Below are 25,079 nucleotides of genomic sequence, written 5' to 3'. Positions count from 1 at the left end.
TGGTAGAAACATAAATCGGTACAGCCACTGTATATATCTATATATCTATTTCCATGGGTATTCTTCCACGTACTTTCCATGTATATGTATATTTATACACACACTCTTACGTGTGTATCAATTTCCATTCTTTAAAAAGTAATACAGAAAATAATCATTTTAATGTGTTTACTTTCAAAATAGAGTAGTTTAAGTGCTTATGAAAGCTTGTTAAGAATATGCTGAATTGGTTACCACAAGTCTCAGCATTGCTTTTGATCCTGCACCTAGTTTATCACTAAGCAGGATTTTACTTGATGTTATGGTTTAGAAAGTCATTCAATTGTAAATAATTTTGTTCTTTGGCTTGTTTATTTATATACAGAATGGGCTCGTGGATAACAGTAAGAAAATGAACAAGTAAATAGGGAATATAAAAATACCAGTTCTGCAAAATCCTGTAGTTGTACCTCAAAATCATTCTCACTAATTTTATGTTACTTTTATCTTATAAAAGTTCATAAGCAACATGTAGTCATCTTTGGTTGAGTAAAGTAATAGGTAGTTAAATTCAATCTGTTTCTAAGATCAACATGACACTTTTTGGAGTTGTGTTTAAAAAAATCACGCTTTTTGATTGATTAGGATGTTCCACTCAGTTGGGGTAGAAAACAAAACAAAATTAGGTTTTTCAAACATAAAAGAAGGGGGAAATGGTTGTTAATAAACAACTGTTAAGGTCAACTATTTTAAAAAAAGGAACAGGGCTTCCCTGGTGGCGCAGCGGTTGAGAGTCCGCCTGCCGATGCAGGGGACGCGGGTTCGCGCCCCGGTCCGGGAGGATCCCACGTGCCGCGAAGCGGCTGGGCCCGTGAGCCATGGCCGCTGAGCCTGTGCGTCCGGAGCCTGTGCTCCGCAACGGGAGAGGCCACAGCAGTGAGAGGCCCGCATACCGCAAAAAAATAATAATAATTTTTAAAAAAACAGGGTTTTTTCCTCCCCTTATGAGGTTGGTAGAATATTAAGCAATATGGTTTATTTATTATATGGGAAAATTGGATTAGTTTTATATGCAAAGATTATAAATGATATTAAATATTTATTTAAAAATAAATGTATAATATAATTTATAATAGATTGAATCTGATATACTTTCATATTGTCAGTTATTTATCTTCTACCTTACAAAATTGATAATTATTTTTTAATTCTAATGGGGCCACAGAAGAGTACATATTACTGTAAAAGGTGTTCACAAGTCTTAAAAAATTGGAAATTAATGAGATATGGTAATTGGAAATCCAGGGGATCTACATTCAAATTGAGTCTTGGTCACTTTAATAGACATGGCCATAATATTCCTTAACATTTGAATCAGTTCTCTGAACTGTAAAATGAGTCTATACTACTATATAGCATCTCCTTAAGGGACATATTATGTGTAGAAATACATAAAATAATGCAGGCCCTCAGTGAAAGTTACTCTCTTTTTTTTTAAGTTTATTTTTTTATTGAAGTATAGTTGATTTACAATGTGTGTTAATTTCTGCTGTACAGCAAAGTGACCCAGTTATACACATATATACATTCTTTATATTCTTTTCCATTATGGTTATACCAGGATATTGAATATATCAGTAGTTCCCTGTGCTCTACAGTAGGACCTTGCTGTTTATCCATTTTATATGTAATAGTTTGCATCTACCAACCCCAAACTCCCAGTCCACCCCTCCCCTACAGCTCCCCTAAAGGATTTCTATTTTGTTCCCCTATCAGGGATTTCTGTGAAAATATTTCCTAATGATGCCTCTGTACCTGAATTCTTATCTATGCATTTTCATCTTAGTACCTACTGTTAAGCCGTCTCTAAATCAACTCTCTGTTCTCTGGAGTAACCAATAGTCCTCTACGGTCTTAATATCTCTTGAACAGCCCACCTACTCTTTTCCAAAAATGTTAGATTTGTACCCAAATTATTTTGTGGCTAATAATATTCCTATTAAACCTGTCCTTTGTTTCTTTGGGACTTTGTTTTGCTTTATTCTATCATCAGTTTCATATCTCTGCATTCCCCAGAATAAACAAATATGGATTTATTTTCCCATAAAATTTATTTTCCCATAAAAAAACATTTAAAAATTATGTTTATATTTGAGTCTTAATCCCTGTAAGGTAAGGCATTCTCTAACCTAGTTTATACCCATGGAGAAATAATAATATGATACATGATCCATTCATTAATTCAGCAGATATTTTCTGGAGATCACACATCACACTGTGTCAAGAACTTCAGGAGATGATGAAGGAAAAACACATTTGAAAGTTAAGATAAAATACACAGCTACAGTATAAGAGCTGCCACTATTTGGTCAAAAATAACTGATTCATTGATACTAAGAAGTATAACTGGTAACTGTAAAAGTCAGTAAAGACATTTTGATACTAGAGGGCATAAAACTGGATATTGAAAAATGTTTACCTGTCAGGGAGCCATGGAGATATGACAAGGGCGTCCTGACAAGGGAACTAGTATTTTCAGAGGTTTGGAGTAAAATGATCATAGCTTCCCTCCAAATAATTCAAGTTATATATGCGGGAGGAGGTCATTTTAGAAACATGGATAGCAGGTCGTGATCAGCACACTAAGAGAACAGGCTTTATAGTCAGTATGATGCCATTGCAAGGTTTTCGAATGAATGAAGCTGAAAGTCTTTGTCACTGTGATCTGCAGCCTGAGCTGTCTACACTCAGCTGTCACCTCCTTCAAGACTAGGACACATTGCATCTTTGTATTCCCTGAAGTGCTGAATAATGCCTTAATGAATGGAAGAAAGAACAACAGTAGCGCTTATTTAGATATGTTTACAGAGGGTTAGACTAGGAGATGAGACATAAGTCAAGAAGGTATCGTAGCTCACTACACGGGGCTACATCAGAGGGGCGGCCAGGTAGTCCTGAGGAAGTGTACAGTTTTTAGGCATTTGGGTAGACAATTCTCAAAACTGAACTTTGAAGGAGTCTGGGATATCCCCCTGGTAATGGAGACCAGTCAAAGGGATTGAAGTATGAATGAGAAGTCAGATATCTTTAAGAGTTTCACAGGATTATCTAGCATTTGTTAAGCGATATTTCTAACATAAAAACTGTGTAAATGATTAGTTAATTGTTCAGAATTTATTCATTCTTTTTTCAATAAATATTAAGTAATGCTAATGGCAACATTGAATTTACTGAAGAAACCGAGGTAAAGATCTCATAACTATGTGTCTTCCTTTACAATTACAATGAACACAAAGATGAAAGTTGCATATAACTATTTTGTCTACATACCTATGGAAAATTTTGAGAACAGACTTTACCTTGGCAGTGATAATGCTGTGTGTGTGCATAAAATCGTTCAAATTTGATCTAAAATACTTCTGTATGCCCTGGCTTATTTCTTCCCAGAGATAGTTTTGCTGTTGCAGACTCTAGAACAATAAGCTCTATGCCAATTATTTGCAAAAGCCCTTTTCCGATTCCCATGTTGAAGAAAATGCATCAACTTATATGAGACCAATTATGTTATTTTAATCAAATTCAAAACATAGGATTTTACTATTGTCCGTTGAGATTTAATATCTTTGGATTGAATTCACTCTTGCCCTCCATATTACAAAGACACTTCCAAGGGACTGTGGGAACAGCTGTTATTTTCCCGTTCTCACACTGTCTAATAGTAATAGTTTAATGCTTCTCTAGCTTGACTAGAGACATTAGTCAAACCAAGTGAAAATGACATTTCCCTAAGATGCTGAATCTGCCTCCAACTTAGTTTACCATAGTTACATCCTTTACTCTTGAAAATAAAATTAGAGTTACATGTATTTCATTTGGTGAAGGAAATGAACTTGATATTTCAGCATTTTACAGTACTCTTCTGTAATGGGACCTTTAGACTTTAATTGACTTTCTTTGGAAATCTGTTTTTCTTTGATTATTTTCCTGTTGACAGTGCTAACTTTTAAGATGAAAAATATCTACTTACCTTGAAGCGGTCATAGTGATCCAGACTCCTTCCTTCTCAGGTCATTCTTCCAGGGATTTAAGGCGAACATCTGCCCAGTGGCAAAACATCCTTGGAAGGCACTCTCTTGCATCTCATGAAGCTGTACGCAGAGCTGTAAGCTCTAGTTTTCTAAATAAGAAATTTATTTTCCAGCTTAAAAGTTGGTAATGTTCTCAAAAACCCATGGTTCAAAGGACATCCCATGGTTCAAAAGAATATCAATAGCTTTTCAATCTTTTGCAGTATGTCGGATAGTAAGATCCTAAGTCTCTAAATTCTCAATACCTCTAGATTCATCATCTTGAAAAGAGTAAATACATTTTTTCAACATCTCTGTGAATAGCAAATATCCATTGTGCCTGGGAAAATAAATTTTAAAGCATCAAATTATAAAACCAAGGTCAGACACAGTGTGCTTATTAGGAGCTGCCTAACGCCCAGTTAAATTATTACTGTGCGTTTTCTAGATCATGCTACAGTCTGTGAAGTCTGCTACTATTCTTGTTTTAGATGCGCATATATGTTTGTATTTATAACATCAATACAAATTTAGTTTTGCAGCCTTAGGAACTGAATTCTTTGTTTTATGGTGCGCATAAATGCGTCCTTAGATCTTTAGTTTTGCCTCTCCCAGAGTAATAGATTGTTTCCTAAAATCAATGGCGATAGATATAACTTTTTTTAAAATCACATTTTTTTTTTTTTTTTTTTGGAGAGGCCCCCTCTTTGTTTTTTCATATGTCGCTCTGTCGTTGTGGAGCGCTCAGGACCAACAACCGTGATAATCTCCATCCCTTTCCTTCTAGGATTTTGCTAAGATCTTGGCCTCACCTAACTAACTACATTCTCAATGAAACTAAGTGTTCTGTCTGGGTTTGCTGGGTATCTGTATTAGACTGCTTGGACCACTGTAAAAAAAAATACCGTAGATCGGGTGGCTTAATCAACAGCCGTTTTTTCTCACAGTACTGGGGGCTGGGAAGTCCAATATCAAGGTGCCAGTCAATTTGGTTTCTGGTGACGTCTTCCTTTCAGCTTGTAGACAGCTCTCAGAGCTAGATCCTCACATGGCAGAGAGAGAGAGCTCTTGTACTGTATCTCTTCTCATAAGGGGATTAATCCCATCATGAAGGCTCTACCCTGGCGACCTAATTACCTCCCAAAGATACCATTTCCAAATAGCATGACACTGTGGGTCACGGCTTCAATGTATGAATTGGGGGACGCAATTCAATTTACAGCAATACCAATTTCTCTAGAATTAGTACAAGTTACGTAAGTAATTAGTTAATGAGACAGTGCTGCCAGGAACATTCTTTCATGATCACTTGTTCATTCTTACATCAATTCATTTACTTAATGGGATGAAAATTCTAACAGTTAATGATGGTTTGGGCATTGCCACCATCAGATCCCATTTAACTCGTGCCTTCAGTGTCTTAACACAGAGTGATTCACGTAGGCAATTGAGAGATTATATCAAAGGTAGGAGACATGCATGTCATAGAAGCAGCCTTCATTATCACCTGAAGATTGAGTCTACACATGTCCCTGGAATTTCATGTACCTGGAATTTTCATTTTTAAAAATCATTAAATATGTGTCATTCTTATTCATTTCTATATTTATAAATTTTAATATACTTTATATTAAATATATTAATATATACTTATATTTTATATACATTCTAAAAATTACACTACAAACTGTTGAGTATTGGGAATAAAAACAAATGAGGAAGACAAACCCTTGCCCTCAATGGAGTCATTACCTCTTAGGTGGCAAATTCATAGACAAATAGTTAGCAAGCAGTTAATCTTTTATATTCATATTTATAAGTGAATTCTACTAGCAATTGTTATGAATCAATATCATTTATATTGTTTACTTTTGACTTATTTTGTGCTTTCATTTTGAAATTTGAAGTTTTTTCTTTGTGTCACGATGGGTGGACAAAAGAAAATAACGTTAGTATATTACTATTATTAGGTGATAGAGTCCCATGTGTTCTGTATTTCTGACTCTGGGAGGATAAAACTGGCTTTAGAGTAGCATGATAATGCTTCCAACAATGCATAAAGAAAATCTTTCTTACTTTATTAAATAACAGTGGGAGAATGTTGTACTTAAATGAGGATTCTTGTTATTTAACTATTATAGAAGGCCGCAAAGACCTCAGAACAAAGGACCTGTCGTAAGATGTCTGAGTCATTAACCCTGTGAATATAAGAAATAAAACAAGCAGAACAATTCAGCTCCTTCAGGAACTAGTTTATCTGACACGTTTAGAAGATCACAAATACTTTTGACTTCAAAATTGTCTTCTATGCTGTTTCAGGGTCACTGTTTTCTTTCAGGTTTTTACTCATCATTTGCTGTGGGATAGGCAGACAGGACCAAGAAATGTGCCTTTGCTGTGTTCCAACCTTTTGCTGGCTTCCTGAAAGATCTATGCTGGCCTATGAAGAAAAACTCTTACGTTAGTTAGCGTCTCAGAGCTATTGTTTTTCATTAATTCGATTTATTGATTTGGTAAAAGAATGGGCCATCCCGGTTTGCCAGAAATAAGTGAATGAATAAGTAAATACAAAAACAAGCCGAGTGTATGACAGAGTAGTAAGGGTTTTAATGACATATCAACGTGAAACAACATCAAAGACAGTAAGATAAGATGACTTAAAGTTGGCAGATTAAGTACATTGTCCAAGATCTTGCAAATAGCAAAGAATTGAGTAGGACTCGAATTCTGGTCTGTCTGACCGCAAACAGGGAGAATTAAGCCAGAGGGGGGATGGGCCTACAGAAGGGAGGAGACCTGGGGGGCCACAGGACCTGCGTGGCTCAGATTTGCCTTGGAATCTCCCCCTGTTTTCTTTATTTTCCCCCGTGATTATTCTCCATCGTGGTCTGTTTGTAACCTCATCTCACAACGAGTACTAAGAAAATTCATCGTGTTCTTAACACCAGGGATCTGAGATGACCCTGATTCCGGTGACCCTTGAGAAACCCAAGTGGAGCAAACCTTGGTAAAAGTAAAAGGCGCGAGGAAAGTGTCTTGGTTCAAATGTCAGGGCGATCTTTACGTGTGTTCATGTGTCCCGCGAGCATTGTGAGTACGACACACAACCGCACAGAATTATGAATATGAATGGACATGGCTACACGTTTGTCTGTACATACTTTAGCTTTGGATTGATTGGATTGCTAAATATTTCAGTATATTTGTGGGATGGCTTATACTGAAATAAAATATATGCTAAGTTATTAGACTGAGTCAGAAAGATGTTTAGAAAAAACGAACAAGCGTATAGATTATCTTTGCACCTCCATTGCCTAGTGCAACACCTGACAAATTTTAGAGTTTTAATAAGTCTTTGCCGAGCTAAATTATTTTAAGGGTGCTAAACTGACATTTTACTTTTTTTTTCATTTCTTTAGTTTTCAAAATCTGAAGCAAGTGCTCTTATCTGTTTAAAATATATAAACTAATACTCCATTTCCATTGACTAATTTATATTTTTAACTGCCAAACTATTTGAAACTGAAGTTACATAAGGATTTAATATTCTTTTACTATAGGGTTATCTGTATAAGTAATTTTCATTCTATTTTTCTTTTAGAAACAAGCGCTGGGGAATTTCAACAAACGGGTGTTTCCCTGTAGTGACCTGGCGACGTATGTGATCTGGTGTGAATGCGTAATTTATTTCAAATTAGAGGACTCTCCGTGCATCACGCTTCTAAGTAGGAGCCGGCGACTCACCCTGGTGATGCTCGTAGTTTGTGGAGGTAAAAGTGATCACCGAACATTCACATGTGACATCGAGTATCTTTTTCCTCCTGCTCCCCATTTGTCAGTGCTGTTTCTGGAAGCACTGTTGCGCTGATCTAAGGTGCCTTACAGTGCTTTCCACTCCTCCCTTAATGCTTATCAGTGCTGTGGCCCCCGTTTCAGGCCGCATTAGCATTTGTGACTCTGTCTGGCAGGTCCCCCCCACCCCCACCGGGAGAGCAGTAGGCTGGCCGCCACGGCTGAATTTGCTAGCACAGCACAGCTCGGCCGCGGCGCATTTGAGTGTGTGTTTTGCAGCGTTCCTTGCATTTGAGTGTGTGTTTCGCAGCGTGCCTTGCATGTACTCCGTCTGCGGCCAGGCCTCAGCTTCGCCAGATGCTCGCCTAAGTCTTTTACCGTCCTCTGCAGTTCAGACGCGTCGCCTTCAAAGCTTCTGCGTCAGAGCACGTAACGCTGACGGGCTGGGAGAGGGCATTTGTTAGGAGCAGGAGTCGGTTGTTCTGGCTCCTCATTGAACGTTGAATTTGCTTTGGATAGGACCCTGCTTCTGTTTTAATCTAACGAGCTGCACAGAAGATCGTTGGCAAGTCCTGCATTTACAGCTGTTGCCATAACAGACCTATGATATTTCCTCAAGTATTAAATAGAAATGAAGAATATATAGCGAAGATTATTCAGCCTTGGGAGGCGGATGTTAGTAGGCACGACTGTCTTGGGGGGAATCGGGTTTTGTATGTTGGAGTGGCTGGAAGGGCCTTTTAGAGAATAAGCTCAGCTTTCTGTTGGGCTGGCACTTAGAAAATAACCTTTCATTTCAGCTGCCCAGTTAGGATTTCTGGGACCTTCGTAGACATACCAGCTCTGCCCCCACGTTACCTTTCTCTCATCACGGAGTCACTGAGATGGAAGAACATTTAACTTTAATGTCAAATTTAGATAAAACTCATCATCCAAGGTTCCCGTTTGATCTACAAAGTAAGGTCTCCCTAACGTTAAACTCTGGCTAACTCACCAGGGCGGGCGATGACTCTTATTCCGGTTTTGTGATGTTTTATCAGATGATACCTAGTTTTGTTTCTATGATTGAGGTTAAATCAGTTGAAGTATCAAAATATTAAATTGTTTGTAAGAGAAATTTGTTGGTGCACATGAATTAATCCATTTTGCCTCATCCCTAGTGAAATATCTGCCTCTACGAAAGAACTCTGATTTGTTCCTAGTCTAGATTGAATCGTCTCGATAGTATAGTGTTCAGCATAGTTTTGAGGTATTGTCATAAAGTTTGCTGTCTTAATTTCTTTGCGCAAAATTAGTAATAAATCAGACACAACGGTATTTGAAACAATAAGTGTGGCATTTATGTCATTAAAATGCATTGCATGCCTGAGTAAGAATACATTATAAGTGGCTAACTTTGCAAACATGTAGTCGCTGTTTTTAGTTGTACTGCAGTATGTTTTATCTGCCATCTATCTATCTATCGATATATTTTTTCATTTTCAAACACTAGTGGACAACATTTAAATTGTTTTAGGTAAAGAGAGGAAGAAAATTCTATCAAACTGTGCCTTCATAAAATGTCTCCATTGTGTATTTCAAGATCATACATGCAAATAGGTTGAAAATAAATAATAAAAATATGGCTGAAATACGTCACTAAAGGAATTTACACTGTCAAGTTATTTTTTTAAAAGAATTCTGTGATTCAGTGAAATTAAATTCATAATAGTGTCTGATCATTTTTTTTTTAGATGTTGGGGGTAGGAGTTTTATTAATTAATTAATTAATTAATTAATGGCTGTGTTGGGTCTTGGTTGCTGCGCGAGGGCTTTCTCCAGTTGCGGCGAGCGGGGGCCCCTCTTCATCGCGGTGCGCGGGCTTCTCATTGCGGTGGCTTCTCTTGTTGCGGAGCACGGGCTCTAGGCGCGCGAGCTCAGTAGTTGTGACTAGCAGACTCCAGAGTGCAGGCTCAGTAGTTGTGGCGCACGGGCTTATTTTCCGCGGCATGTGGGATCTTCCCGGACCAGGGCTCGAACCCGCGTCCCCTGCATTGGCAGGTGGATTCTTAACCACTGCGCCACCAGGGAAGCCCCATGTTTTCTTCTTGATACTTAGTAAAGGGTGTGCCATATTCTTCCTAAGTATTCAAATAAAATAAAAGGAAAAGATGACATTCTTTCAGCGTCTGGGCACAGAGGTGTATAGCTGTGCCAGTTTTGCACTGCACACCTCAAGGAGGTGCTCTTCACAGAGACTATAAACTTTACAGTGACAACTTGCAAATATAGTGGCACCGATCAAGTAAACAATTTTAACTTTCTTATACAACAAAACAAATTCTTTAAAGAAGCATTTCAAAAATATACAGTGTTTCTTGAAAATAGTTTTTATATGTTGAACATACTTTAATTAGACTTCTAAAATACTGTAAGGTAATAAATATAACACTGAGGAATAACATGTCTATGATAATTAGTGCCATTTATAATTTTGCCTTGAAAAGCTATTTAATATTTTTATTGTTCGCATGCTATATAGAGAAAGATTTAGAGACATACGAGAGAAAAGAGATATTTAGGGACTTCTTTGGCAGTCCAGTGGCTAAGACTCCGTGCTTCCAATGCAGGGGGGGCCCGTTCGATCCCTGGTCAGGGAACGAAGATGCCGCATGCCTCATGGTGCAGCCAAAATGATAAATTAAAATTTAAAAAAAAAAAAGAAAAGAAGTATTTAATACTACAATTCTCAAGTACAAAAACTAGATTTATGTGTAAGGTTTGTAATAAGTTGAAGTACAGGAGAAAGTGATCTGATCATAACCATATATATAATACATATATACACACAAATACATAATTATATTACAGTGTATAATTAACCCCTGGAAGGTATTTCAGTCACTTCATCTTATTTTGCTATTAATCTAATCTAGTTGTGGTTGGTGAAATTTTTACTAGCATTTGGATTAAATATACATTCAGATAAAAGAACATCATAATCCGTTTATAGTAGGATAGATTTCAATCCTTGATATTGAAAATTCTGTCTTTAAATAAATTCTTTTTAAAGGTTACGAAAGAAAAAGTGTATTTTTCAAAATAGAATCATTTGTTAACATCGGTTTTTAAACAGACATGTCAAATTGGTCATCACTTTTGCTTTATGTTATTACAATCATCAAGTATACTGCTTGGCATACAGGTCCTCAGTACATGGTGACTTTTATTTGTAGGTGTTATATTTCTGAGATTAGTGAATATTAAAATTCAAAAGTTAGAAGAACAAAATAACGTTCTAGAACGATGCTGTCCGTTAGAACGTTCTGTGAGGATAAAGGCGCTCGGTAACTGACTGTGCAATTCACGAACCACCAGCATACGTCACGGTTGAGCCCTGAAATGTGACTAAGACAACGGTGGGATTTAATATTTGATTTAATTCAATTAATTTAAATTAAAAATCAAGTAGCCCTAGATGGCTAGTGGCTACCATTGGCTAATGTAGTTCTAAACGATTCTGGAAAAGCTTCCTTGGAAAGTTATCCATTTTAATGCAGCGCAAGTTAAACATTTTGCATCTATGCTTATAAGCATTACTGACATGAGTTTAAATTTGTGCTTGGAAGTAGATTATGTGATTTAATTTTCTAACCCATGATATTTTATCAAAGAATAAAAACGTTCTAAATGATTTTCTGTTTAGTCTTGAAAGCTACTCTGAGGGATTCTATTTAAAAATTCTACCCATCATTGCCACGATAAAATAATAATAGAAGCTACAGATGCATTATTTGAATGATTCATATATTATACTGATACACTCTTATTCATACTAAAATTGATAATATATCCAACTCATTATTTTGAAATCTCATATTTGGAAGTGGAAAAAGAAAACGCTTTAGGATAAGACTTCAAGGAAACAATAGTGCTATTGGTTTATTTTTAATGGGGAAAAATGTTAGCAGAGTCACACTGCATTTCAACTAGAGTCAAGGTGATTTTTCGCTATAGAAATACCTTACTTTAAATCGAGTTAGAAATATCAGAAAGATTAGATTAAAATCTAAAGTATTAACTGATGAGCAGATAACAGCAAACCCAGGTAGTATGTCTCATTGCTTTCTGTGATAGACGTACAATCAGATGAAAAGCAAATGGGAAAACGTGCATTAGGTGCCTGGTTTAAGGGGGAAAAAAAAAAAAAGCTGTATGCAATCAGTTACAGTTGACTGCAACAAAAATTAGTTTCCTGGGATCAAAGGAAATGAACAGCTGACCAGGGTAACCAGAATATCCCACAGTGTGTTAAATATTTATTACTCAGCCACTCTGCCCAAAACAATCTGAATCCTGGCGTATTTCCACTAAAATAGCTCATCAGTAATTAATTTGGCATGCCATTTTGGATAAGATTCATAATTACTATTAGTCTCTATTATAGCGAACGGTTTTCACCAAAGGATTCAATCTCCCTCCCTTCAAAAACGTGATAAAACAGCTATTTTCTGTTTTGTTTCGAACTCAGGCCATATATTAAAAAGAAAGAGGAAAAAGCGTTGCAGTATCCATGAAGAAGAGAGCAAAGTTTATAGACTCAATTTATTTGAGGTTTGTCAAGGTCACTGCATCTTTGTCCTTTCTACTGCTTGATATTATGAGTGCTGTAATATGAATAGATCTCTAGACCAGTCTCAGAGCTTTAATGAACTATTAAGGCAGATCCATGATATTCTCTCATCTTTTAAATGGGTCCCTCTCAAAGTTTAACAGGTTATAAATGGAACCTCTGCAAAATATATAATTTTGCATGGGCTCTTTTCTTGCTCTTTTGAAATTGGTCCTTTTTCTGAATAAGGACAGTATCATAAGGAAAGAGGAAATGGCTGCGGTACGTGATACGCTGTCCCACCTTTAAGTTTTAGCAAAATCACAATGTTAGAGCATCATATGGTCTACAGACTTTAGTTTCAAGGAAGGCATTATTATATTTAATTCAGTTATTTGAAGTTAAATTATACTTTGCCTAAATAAAAAGCATGCTCAACTGTTCATTCCTATCTCTTGGTGACATATTCTTTCCAGTTTATCTTTGGAGGCTACTTTTAGCAAAGAGTGATTTAAACAAAGTTTATTACTGTAGTTTCTTTTGTCTGTACTTTTCTCCAAACCTTATTTATGGGGAATTCTGTTTAAAAACAAACAAACAAAAACTTCAGGTAGTCTTATTTTAGCTTCTTTCTCTAAAGGCAGGAGGTTAAGGACCAACTGAAGATCAATACCCACATAATTGTCCTACTCCTTGACTCCTAAGTCACCCCAGATCCCATCTGCCTTCTTTGAATATCTGGTCATTATATGTACTATCCCTTTCCTTGCCTTCTCCTTCCATTTCTGTCTTCTGAGATGGCATACAGGCAGAGAGCAGCTGGCTGGAATAGAGAAATAGTAACAGTACTCTTACAGCTACACCTGTACGTCTAATACAGCTGCTACGATGTAACAAGTACACATCTTTTATTTTGTATCTGGACCAGGCACTGAACTAGGCACTCTGTTTTTATTTCATTGAAGTTCAACAGCAACCCTGTAGAATATGTGTAACTCTCCCCATTTTTTAGTTGAGAAAACTAGGGCTCAATTAGGGGAAGTCACTTGCTCAAGGCCATACAGCAATTAAGGAAGATGGAATTCAAAATCAAGTCTGTTTAAGAATCACGGACATAGAGAACAGACTGGTGGTTGCCAAGGGGAAGAGGGTTGGGGAGGGATGGAATGGGAGGTTGAGGTCAGCAGATGTGAGCTTTTATATACAGGTTGCGTAAACAACAAGGTCCTACTGTAGAGCACAGAGAACTATATTCAATACCCTGTGATAAACCATAATGGAAAAGAATATGAAAACAGGTATATATATGTATAACTTAATCACTGCTGTACAGCAGAAATTAACACAACATTGTAAATCAACTCTACTTTAATTTTAAAATTTGGTTAAAAAAATCAAGTCTGTTTAATTCTACATATATTTATGTATTTCTAATGTTTATATATGGCTTATAAATAAAAAATACAATTAATATAATATAAATTACAATGAAAGATGTAACTATTACATAAGCATAAATATTTACATATTTATATATAAATATAATATATGGTTTACCATATACAAATGTTTACAAGCATTTATCAGTACATATGCATAGTAGAATTATGTTAATAACCTTGTCTGTCTTCATTCTGTATATAATGCAGTGCCAGTTTATTCCCTAGTAACTACTCTAATTAAAGAAAAATCATATAATTGCAAAATTTGTTGTGACATGCTATTATTTTTCTTGTCATATTCTCGCTAAAAGAGCAACAGTAAAAAACCCCTGCTGTCTCGCCCAGGAAAGTTTTAGTTTCCCAGCCAAACCCTAGCCATTTCTCTCAGTGCCAGCCCTGTTTCAGGGGCTGAGTCATCCCGCAGTAGGGCTTCTGCACATTCGAATGGTCCTCTGCTCCTGCCCAGGCCCGCGCGTTTCGCCATCAGTCCCGAGATCAGAGGCGCTGCAGGAGCCCGACAGCGCAGGACCGCCGGAGCCGCCTTTCTACTCTAGGAAGTTCTCGCAGTCAGCGTAAGACCCCCGAAGATCCTAGCACGTGTAAGCGCAGCTGGATGACGTTACTGGACTCTGCATGTCTACCTCTGCTGCATCTGAAATGCAGTTAGTATGGCAGGAGAAGTTAGCTGGATTGTTGGACAGCCGGTAGGCTCCTTTAACTTGTAACTAGTAAATGCACTAGGATACTCGTTATTTCTCAACATGTTGATTAATAAGTTAACCACTCTTCCAGAAGCCAGCTCATGAGGTCAACAACTGAACTTAAACCGAAGGCGCACATGATAGGCAGGGTAATAAGCCATGTGCCTGGAAATGAAAGTCAAATGGAAGATTTGCAGTTTAGAACACGACCTACAGACTGTATTCCGGGAAGCACACACCAAACGTCAGTCTTCTAACACCTGAAGGGTTTAGAAATGAGGCATGATATAGAGAATTAAGGGACTGGTTTCAGTCTAACAATGACAAGAATAACTAAGTGAACACTTGCTCTTCTTCACAGGGAAGTCAGTTTTGGTTCTTCTGATGGACTATCTTCAGGCCATCCATTCGTAATTTTCAACAAGCAGCCGGTGCTGAGTGTCTGAAAGCACGAGCGGTAGTCGTTACTGTCTAGCGTCTAAAAGCCAGTCTCTTCAGGGACTTTATAGGATGAAAGAAAAGGAGGAAATGACTATTATATATACAAGCAATATACATAATATAGGAGTATGATAAAATATTTCAGAGCCCTGTCTTCAAGAGTTAAGACAAAGGTGGCAGCTTGGAGAGGTGGACTCCTCCTTACTTAGCCAACATACTTCCTTTCTAGTCCAGGAAAGGAAAACATGATACCAATGACAAGGAAGGAACTGTTAGCTTTTGGAAAGGTAGAATGAATTAATGCTCACACAATTTTAAGGCTATAAAGTATTAGTCAGATCTTCGTTATGATGAGTATTAAGTCCTTATCCTGAAAACTCTTGAGTTGCAGATTTTGTTTTTTCATGCGATGGTTGCTTCCATCCTTGCAGCCTGCTACTTAGTTTAGAAAGACTATTGGAAACCAGATTAAATCCCATTTTCTTTGCACAATAGGGCACATGTCTGTTTGGGAAGCAACCACTGGAAACCCAAAAACAAAACCAAAAACAAAGAAATCCGTCAGCTGGATAATTGGGCTTTTCAACATCTGGCACAGCTCCTCCGTTCACCCTCTTGCCCCCAGTCTCGCACTGATTGACTGATAGCTTTGCCTTTACATAAAAGCCCACGTGAGTCAGATTCTCCCCCTGTGAATTTCATTTACTGGTAATGTCAAGTACAAATCCTTATTCCACCACAGTGATGCACTGCTGTAAAGCCCTTTAATCACCTGATTGTTTTGCCAGGGAGAAACAGCTCTAGGAGAAGAATAAAATTCCTCCAGTGATTACGACAGCACCCTCTAGCCTTCTAGATTAAGAAGCATCGGAAAAACAAAGACTGTAAACTCACCCAGAGTCCCAATTTATCATTGGATCTTAAACCCCTTTCTTTTACTTCCCTTGTTTTGCAAAAGAATCTTTATCATTCTGAACTGTGATTAATTATAACATAATACATTAAGGTAGCATTTTTTTCCCTGAGTAAGCTGTATTTTAGAGAGGCTTTGTGATATATAGATAAGCTTATCTTGACATATGGAATGATTTAGAGACAGAGACGGCAGAACTTCTCAGGAAAAATGCTCTCCTTGGCTTAACAGTGAGCTTACCAGAATTTGTCAGACAAAACTAAGACTACCTTCAAACTCTATATTCCTTTGCCATTTTCAAGTTGTAGTAGAAAAGATGTTATTTTTACAGACGTCGGTGTAATTTTCCTGGATTTTAATACCTTAGGTACTTTGCTAATACCTGGGTCACAAAGTGCTCTGTCCTTGAGGAAGAAATAGACACTATTTTAAAGGCATTAAAGTGCCTGACGATTGATGCAAAAAAATGGCAGTTATTCCAGCTTTATTTAACTTATTTATTAATAATATAAAGAAAGAATTCAGACATGAAATTTCCCTAAATCAAGTACAATAAAAATATATATATTCCAAGATCTAAGATGGTTAACATAATGAAGTAGAAACCAATGTTTATCTTGAAAAAGGCAATATGACAGAACTAAAGGAAGTATTGAGAAATATTTTGGGAATGAGACCATGACTATGCAAAAGGTACAAAAGAGTTAGATGATGGCAAGTTCCTCGTATGGTAGTTAGAAGGGATATTGCAGGTATATGTTCTGATCCAGCAGGTCTTGGTCTTAGGCTTGCTGACTCTGTACCACTTGCAGAGAGATACCTTTTCTAGGAGCCTGTAATGGGCTGAAGGTGTGGGTCCCTCCAAAATTCGTATGCTGAAATCCTCACCCCAGGTGTGATGGTATTTAGAAGTGGGGCTTCTGGGAGGTAATGAGGTCATGAGGGTGGAGCCCTCCTGAATGGGATTAGCGCCTTTATAAAGGGACCACAGAGAGCTCTCTCACCCTCTCTCTGCCATGTGAGGGCAGGAGAAAATGGTCATCTGTAGCCCAAAAGAGGGCTCTGACCAGAACACGGCTGTACTGGCACTCTGTCTCAGAATTGCAGCCTCGAGAGCCTGTCAATTTCTCTTTATAAGCCACCAGGTTTACGGTAGTCTGCAATAGCAGCCCGAACACACTGAGACGGAGCCCTCACGGGCAGTCGGGGCTGTGTCCCTTCTCCTGCTCGATCCTCCCCATCCCCTCACCCGGCGTTTTATCCAGCTCTTCACTCAAGGGCACTTGCGTCTGTGTGGGATCTCATGCTCTCCTGCCACCCTTTGTCGACTCATTGTTCAAGGGCTTTTGGAGCTTGTAAGCCAAGGCTGCCAGGGGCTATTAAAGACATCAGACACACCCACTGAAAATGTGGGAAGAACTACTGGACCAAGTAAGCCTTGTTGCCAATATTAAGGTGCATGTGGAGTGATTACCGTTAGCATCCTCTCCCCGTAACACCAGGGCCAAAGGTAAAGAAGGATAGATGGCTTTAGTAATAGTGCTTGCAGCTGAAATGAATCAAAGCATAAAACAGCTGTGAAGTCAGGTGGGCAAGCCTTGGAAAAGAAACACCATCAATTTGAAATTGTCTAGAAACTCTCCAAAGATTTCAGCATCAGTCCCTCTGGTGGGCACTGTGTTTTACTGTTCCCTCCTCAATGCACTGATGTAATAGGGGAAAAATAATTTAAATTCCCTGCTGGCTTCTGCAAATTACTAGATACCAGGGCATATCATTTGACCTAGAAATACAGTTAGTTAAAAAGATGAACCATCTTTGTCTATGCTGATTATTTGAATATATGGTAGATAATTAAGAGTGATGGCAGAGTAGACATTTTAAGATAAAAAACAAAGTGTGATTAGACTCTTATTTGTGGTAGACACTGGCCAATATCGGATACTCTTTTTTTTTTTTTTAACATCTTTAGAGGAGTATAATTGCTTTACAATGGTGTGTTAGTTTCTGCTGTATAACGTTAGTTTCTGCTGTATAACAAAGTGAATCAGTTATACATATATACATACGTCCCCATATCTCCTCCCACTTGCGCCTCCCTCCCACCCTCCCTATGCCACCCCTCTAGGTGGTCACAGAGCACCGAGCTGATCTCCCTGTGCTATGCGGCCGCTTCCCACTAGCTCTCTGTTTTACGTGTATGTATGTCCATGCCACTCTCTCACTTCGTCACATCTTACCCTTCCCCCTCCCCATATCCTCAAGTCCATGCTCTAGTAGGTCTGTGTTTTATTCCCGTCCTATCACTAATCTCTTCATGACATTTTTTTCCCTTAGATTCCATATATATATGTTAGCATACGGTATTTGTTTTTCTCCTTCTGACTTACTTCACTCTGTATGACAGACTCCAGGTCTATCCACCTCATTACGAATGACTCAGTTTCATTTCTTTTTATGGCTGAGTAATATTCCATTGTATATATATATAAAATAAAAATAATAAAATAAAAATAAAAGATGTGGCACATATATTTTTTTATTTTTAATACATGTATTTTATTATTAATGATTGCATTAAAATTTTTAACTTGTTATTTTTATTTAATCCAACACCATAATAAGGTATTATCGGTTAAGAGGCCTGCCAATATCAAGATAACCACAATAGCTTTTAAAAATTTATTTTATTTTTTAATTTTTTAACATCTTTATTAGAGTATAATTGTGTTACAATGGTGTGTCAGTTTCTGCTTTATAACAAAGTGAATCAGCTATACATAAACATATGTCCCCATATCTCTTCCTTCTTGCATCTCCCTCCCTCCCACCCTCCCTATCCCACCCCTCTAGGTGGTCACAGAGCACCAAGCTGATCTCCCTGTGCTATGCAGCTGCCTCCCACTAGCGATCTATTTTACATTTGGTGGTGTATATATGCCCATGTCACTCTCACTTCATCCCAGCTTACCCTTCCCCCTCCCCGTGTCCTCAAGTCCATTCTCTAGCAGGTCTGCATCTTTATTCCAGTGTTGCCCCTAGGTTCTTCTGACCGTTTCCTTTTTTTTTTTTTTTTTTTTTTTTAGATTTCGTATATATGTGTTAGCATACGGTATTTGTTTTTCTCTTTCTGACTTACTTCACTCTGTATGACAGTCTCTAGGTCCATCCACCTCACTACAAATAACTCAGTTTTGTTCGTTTTTATGGCTGAGTAATTTTCCATTGTATATATGTGCCACATCTTCTTTATCCATTCATCTGTCAATGGACACTTAGGTTGCTTCCATGTCCTGGTTATTGTAAATAGTGCTGCAATGGATATTGTGGTACATGTCTCTTTTTGAATTATGGTTTTCACTTAGGTTGCTTCCATGTCCTGGCTATTGTAGATAGAGCTGCAATGAACATTGTGGTACATGACTCTTTTTGAATGATGGTTTTCTCAGGGTATATGCCCAGTAGTGGGATTGCTGGGTCGTATGGTAGTTCTATTTTTAGTTTTTTAAGGAACCTCTGTACTGTTCTCCATAGTGGCTGTATCAATTTACATTCCCACCAACAGTGTAGGAGGGTTCCCTTTTCTCCACACCCTCTCCAGCATTTATTGTTTGTAGATTTTTTGATGATGGCCATTCTGACTGGTGTGAGGTGATACCTCATTGTAGTTTTGATTTGCATTTCTCTAATGATTAATGATGTTGAGCAGCTTTTCATGTGCTTCTTGGCCATCTGTATGTCTTCTTTGGAGAAATGTCTCTAGGTCTTCTGCCTATTTTTTAATCGAGTTGTTTGTTTTTTTGATATTGAGCTTCATGAGATGCTTGTATATTTTTGAGATTAATCCTTTGTCCGTTGCTTCATTTGCAAATATTTTCTCCCATTCTGAGGGTTGTCTTTTTGTCTTGTTTATGGTTTCCTTTGCTGTGCAAAAGCTTTTAAGTTTCATTAGGTCCCATTTGTTTATTTTTGTTTTTATTTCCATTTCTCTGGGAGGTGGGTCAAAAAGGATCTTGCTGTGATTTATGTCATAGAGTGTTCTGCCTATGTTTTCCTGTAAGAGTTTTATAGTGTCTGGTCTTACATTTACGTCTTGAATCCATTTTGAGTTTATTTTGGTGTATGGTGTTAGGGAGTGTTCTAATTTCATTCTTTCACATGTAGCTGTCCAGTTTTCCCAGCACCGCTTATTGAAGAGGCTGTCTTTTCTTCATTGTATATTCTTGCCTCCTTTATCAAAGATTAGTTGACCATAGGTGCATGGGTTTATCTCTGGGATTTCTATCCTGTTCCATTGATCTATATTTCTGTTTTTATGCCAGTATCAGATACTCTTATATTCTCAAAAAACACTCCACATAATCATGTATGAAAAATGGAAGACAGTACTACTACCATTCTAAGTACATCTGTATTGTTTTTTAATTTGTCCAAAATGTACAAATTTGTATTTGCCACTGTATTTTGTGAGATTGTGTGTGTGTGTGTGTGTGTATGCATATATATTAGAACATGCTCATATGTGTCCTAATGGAGATTTTTTTCAAGACCAAACTGTCACCTACATTTAGTAATGAGGGTTCTTGATATGCTGTAAGCATTGAAAGTATTGAAAAAATATTTTTGATGATTTCCAATCAGTAACTAATATAAGCTATTTTCTGTTGTACAAATAGACATAAACAAGTTACAGCCTTAGTAGAGCAAAAACTAGTGTTTAAAATGATAGCCAACAAACAACATTAGGTAATTTTTTATTGTCTTAACTAAATAACAATCACACTTACCAATCCATTACCCACCAGAAGTGGCCTTCCTCCTCCAAGTTTCCCACCTCCACCAATGCAAAGGGTCAGGTCTGTTTTCTATTATTTGAAAGAAAATAAACTGGAACTTTGGGTGGATCTGCTAACAGCACTCCCTTTCTTGCTCTCCACCAGGGCCCTGATAGCATCTCACCCTAGCCTGAGGTACTAGCATCAGGGTACCACTGGCAGAGCTTTGGCTGAAACGCACTCAGGACTGTGTCCCTGTGACGTGCCGGGTGACATAGGTACCTGTATGGGCAGCCATCGTGTCTCCAAAAGCAATCTTCGGATGCATCTTCTGTTTGCTTGTTGATCCTTGGTCACACTGGTCTGCATCCTTCCTTTTCTAGGACGTTCTAAACTCTGTCAGCATTTTGCATACAAAGAGAAGGGGTTTCTGGTTTATGAATCCATTCCTCCCTGAAGAGTGCCTGACTTCTGTGCATTTAGCATTGGTCCCTCCTTTACTCAAATGCAGAGGTTCCACAGAGCCAAAGGTGTACAACCACAGATCCGACCTCATCTCCCTACACAGCTGGGCTCCTGGTTTGGACTCAGGCAACCAACCAAACCCTTCTTCGTCAAGTGGGGCGTCAAGTTTTCTCATATCTACATAACTAAAGGGGCCACTTCGGTGGTTCTTCCATAAATAAGGTTTGCTCCAAAATGACTTTCAGCTTTGAAGAACCCCTTAAGTGATGCAAGAAGTAAGATGTTCAGTGTCTGGCAAGAGGTGAAAGGAACGGGGGTGACATTATGGAATTGTTTACCTACCATTTATTGAGTGCCAATTGTGTATTATATACCCTCTGTAATTGCTGTGCACAGTCTTACTTTATTACATAAAGATTTGTCAAGTAGTTGCTTGCAGTACCGTTTCACAAATGAGAGTACGCAAGTTGAGAGTTTAGATAGCTTGCCCAAAGGCACATTGAGGGCTCTAAGACCTACTGTTACCCCTACCCCCATACTTCATTATTTACATGTTGAAAATGGTAAAGTCGGGAGATTTTACTGGCTATATTGGGCCGTGGATCTCATGCCAATTCATCCAAAATTATTAATAAGAAAGTCAGGTGGAGGGCGTTAGAAGAACACAGGCTGAGACGGGCAGGGTAAGAGCCAGAGATGCCCTCATCCTTTGAGCGTACATTTTGGTTCTCTCGGTTGTCAGGCGTCAGGAAAGAAAACAAAATTCTAGCATTTTGACTTCTGAGCTTGATGACTGGGGCATGTCCTGCCCCTGCCCATGCTGACAAAAACCAACAGGGAACTTTGGTGGACAAGCTACAGATTTAAAAAAAAAAAGATTTCACAAGACAAATAACTGTCATGCTTATATTATTAATTAAATATCAACCATTGCAATTTCTTTACAGCCACCACATTTGTACATAGTAGACCCTGGACATACATTTATTTATCTGAAAGTACATTCTGCTTAATTTTTAAAATGTCATGGCCTCTGATTTAATAATTGGTGTAGCATAGGGAAAAATCCTGTGGTAATGCCTGGGTTTATTGAAGTCTTTGCTCTTAGGCAAGTAATAAACTTTCTAAGTCTCAGTTTTCTCATCGGGTAAGTGGGTTAACCATCCTTGGGGCAAATCTCACCCTATGAAGTGATCACAGAAGGGCTCTGAATGTGAGAACGCACTCTGCCGACACACAGAGGGAGTGACTCTGCGAAGCTGGTAAACACTGCATGACTTCATCTCACGTGGAGCCAAAAACGAGGTAGCAAAAGCAAACTGGGAGGAATGTAAAGAAGCTCGTGCGTGAGAAATAGGCCATTACCAGCATGTTCCTGAAAGCTTGTCAAACAGAGCAGGTGCCATAGTCGAGGTCACTGGTAAAAGCCGACTTTCGAAGGAAAGCCCACTTGGATATGCCTTTCTATTTTATTCTTCTGCAGATGCGTGCATGTATCACTCTTGACATTAGGTATCCTGTCTGTCTTTCTCTGAATCCATGCAACAGGCTCTGTCTGTCTTATTTTACAGCTTTATCCCCCAATCCTAGCATGCCTCCTGACACAGTCTTAAGTGTTCAATATATATTTGATGAGTGAATGAATATTGAGTAAAATTAAGAGTTCTTTTATCATTGCGGTAGAGAAAATACTGATTTTTCAAGTTCATTACTCTGCAGAGAAGACTGTCATTGTGTTCTTGCTGCTTCTAAACAGATGCTGTTGTATAAAATTCAAAATCTGTTATAGGGCTTCCCTGGTGGCGCAGTGGTTGAGAATCCGCCTGCCGATGCAGGAGACACGGGTTCGTGCCCTGGTCCGGGAAGATCCCACATGCCGCGGAGCAACTAAGCCCGTGAGCCATGGCCGCTGAGCCTGTGCGTCCGGAGCCTGTGCTCCGCAACGGGAGAGGCCACAACAGTGAGAGGCCCGCGTACCGCAAAAAAAAAAAAAATCTGTTATAAAATTCAAGTAAAGAATCAGCCATTGATTAAAATAAAACATGAAATTTGGTACCAAAAACTTTAGAGAAGTTCAACTATCTCTGTTCACTAGACAGATACCTCTTTACATTTCCTTTGACTTTATAAATGCACAGGAATGTGATAACACATGCTCAAGCAGCTGAAGTAAGTCTTGTTAGGAATGAAATTCAGTCTCAATCTAAAGAAAACATGGTACGTGTGCCACCATTTGGTCGGATTCTGGAGTTACAAATAATTATTGCTAATTTTCACATCAGAATAGAACAGGGAAATTCTTGTATAATGTAATAATTTATAGTATTTAAAGTTAGAAATAATGCTTAAGGTTTTTTTTTTTAAACCGTGGCCTAAAGTATGCATAAAACTGTAAACTCTAAATCCATAATTTAAAAAGGTCATGAATCAGTGTCTAGTTTGAGGAAGCCCAGGAGTTTGGGGATAAGTTGCAGGAAAGGTTTTTGCTGACCTGACCACTGATGGTTGACTTGCACATTAATTTCTGACCAGTGAAAACAGGGCCAAAGAGATTCTGAGCTCTGGGGTCCCACTTCTTGTCTAAGGTTTCAGGACCTAAGAGGCCACACTTGATGTTTTGTGTGAGGCTTGACCTTAAATTAATGAGACTGACTTTCTTGTGTGGCTCTGAAGTTGGTTCCAGAAGAGGCCCTCCAAAGGTCTACTGAACAAGGTCAGCATTCCTTCTGAGGGGACCCCCTCATCTATACGAGAAGCTGGAGGTTAACTCGAGATCAGCTTCGTGAAGATACATTTTCACCAGTGATTTTGCGGCCAAACACCCAAATTCTGCCTGACTCCGCTGCTGGGTTTTGCTTGTTGTAGAGTGTCCGCTCTTCTGGAGCCATGTGGGTTCCTCCTGAGGGCGAGGACGCTGCCCCCTGCAGCCGGGCTCCCTGGGAGCTGGAGGGGCTCACAAAGAAAAAGGTGTTTGAGGAGAACTTGAACTTGGCCTACTGCCATCTTCTGCCATCTAATTCCTCTGCCACTTGTGACTTTTGGACACAACTCTTGTTAGTAGATTTCAAATTGTTCCCAAGCAAGAGTGGCTTTGGAAAATTACCCGTTCTGTTAACTTCACCTTTTCCTTTCAATTCATTTTTTATTTCCAAGTTTTCGGACTCACAGTTTCAAAAGAACTGCAAGTCCTATTCTTAGCAGGCACGGGGTCTAAAAAGATTTAGAGGAATGCTGAAGTTAAGTATTGATATATATTTTAAGGTAAAATTTATTTCTCTAAGATACTTAAAACTAACAATGGGTAGTTGCTGAAAAGTTCTAAAATAGAAGATAGAATTCAGTTCTCCTGAATCATTCAGTTCGGTGTGTTATACTGACGGAGTAAATAAGTTCCATCTTAAAGAAGAAATATTAGAATTGTGCCGTCTAACAAATAGATTCCCTGAACTTGTACCCCAGCCATAGAAGACCTTTTGAATGTAGTTCTGAGAAGTATCATTGAAAATTAGCAGAGTCTCCATTGAATTATTGTGACCTGTATGGAAACAAATAACTCTGAATAATCTCACGTAGGACATTTGGTTAACAGTTAAATTAAGATGCTGTGTAGGTCAGGAAGAATAATCTGTTCTCTTATTACCTGGAAGTCACAACACCTCTTCAGGCCATAGAGATAAGTGTTTGGTGAGAACAGACTCTAAACAAAGTATCTGTTACCGTCAGATAAATATAATCATGTGTTAAAACCGATTTAAGTTGTCTTACGGTGTGCATGCAATCCATTTAATGAATCCCATTTGAAGTTTGTTGTTTCTAGAGAACACATGAAATATGTCATAGTAGTTAGAAAAGATATGTGATTTCTGGAAGTTAAAACAATAGTGTTTGATTACTTAAAAAAAGCACAGGGATC

The 25,079-nt window shown here is 38.2% G+C and overlaps 1 long non-coding RNA gene across 1 annotated transcript in view; it reads left to right on the top strand.

The window, feature by feature from the left end:
• The window catches only part of LOC131747418 (uncharacterized), a 484,684-nt gene extending 475,732 nt beyond the window's left edge, over window positions 1-8,952 (top strand). Inside the window, exon 4 of the long non-coding RNA XR_010838534.1 lies at window positions 7,648-8,952. This is a non-coding gene — a long non-coding RNA (uncharacterized lncRNA). The remainder of the gene's footprint in view (window positions 1-7,647) is intronic.
• The last annotated feature ends 16,127 nt before the right edge of the window (window positions 8,953-25,079 follow it).

The sequence above is a fragment of the Kogia breviceps genome, chromosome 20 (assembly GCF_026419965.1).
Source record: "Kogia breviceps isolate mKogBre1 chromosome 20, mKogBre1 haplotype 1, whole genome shotgun sequence".
NCBI classification, from domain to species: Eukaryota; Metazoa; Chordata; class Mammalia; order Artiodactyla; family Physeteridae; genus Kogia; species Kogia breviceps.
The sequence above is the reverse complement of the archived record's forward strand: the minus strand, read 5'-3'. Positions and strand labels throughout refer to the sequence as shown.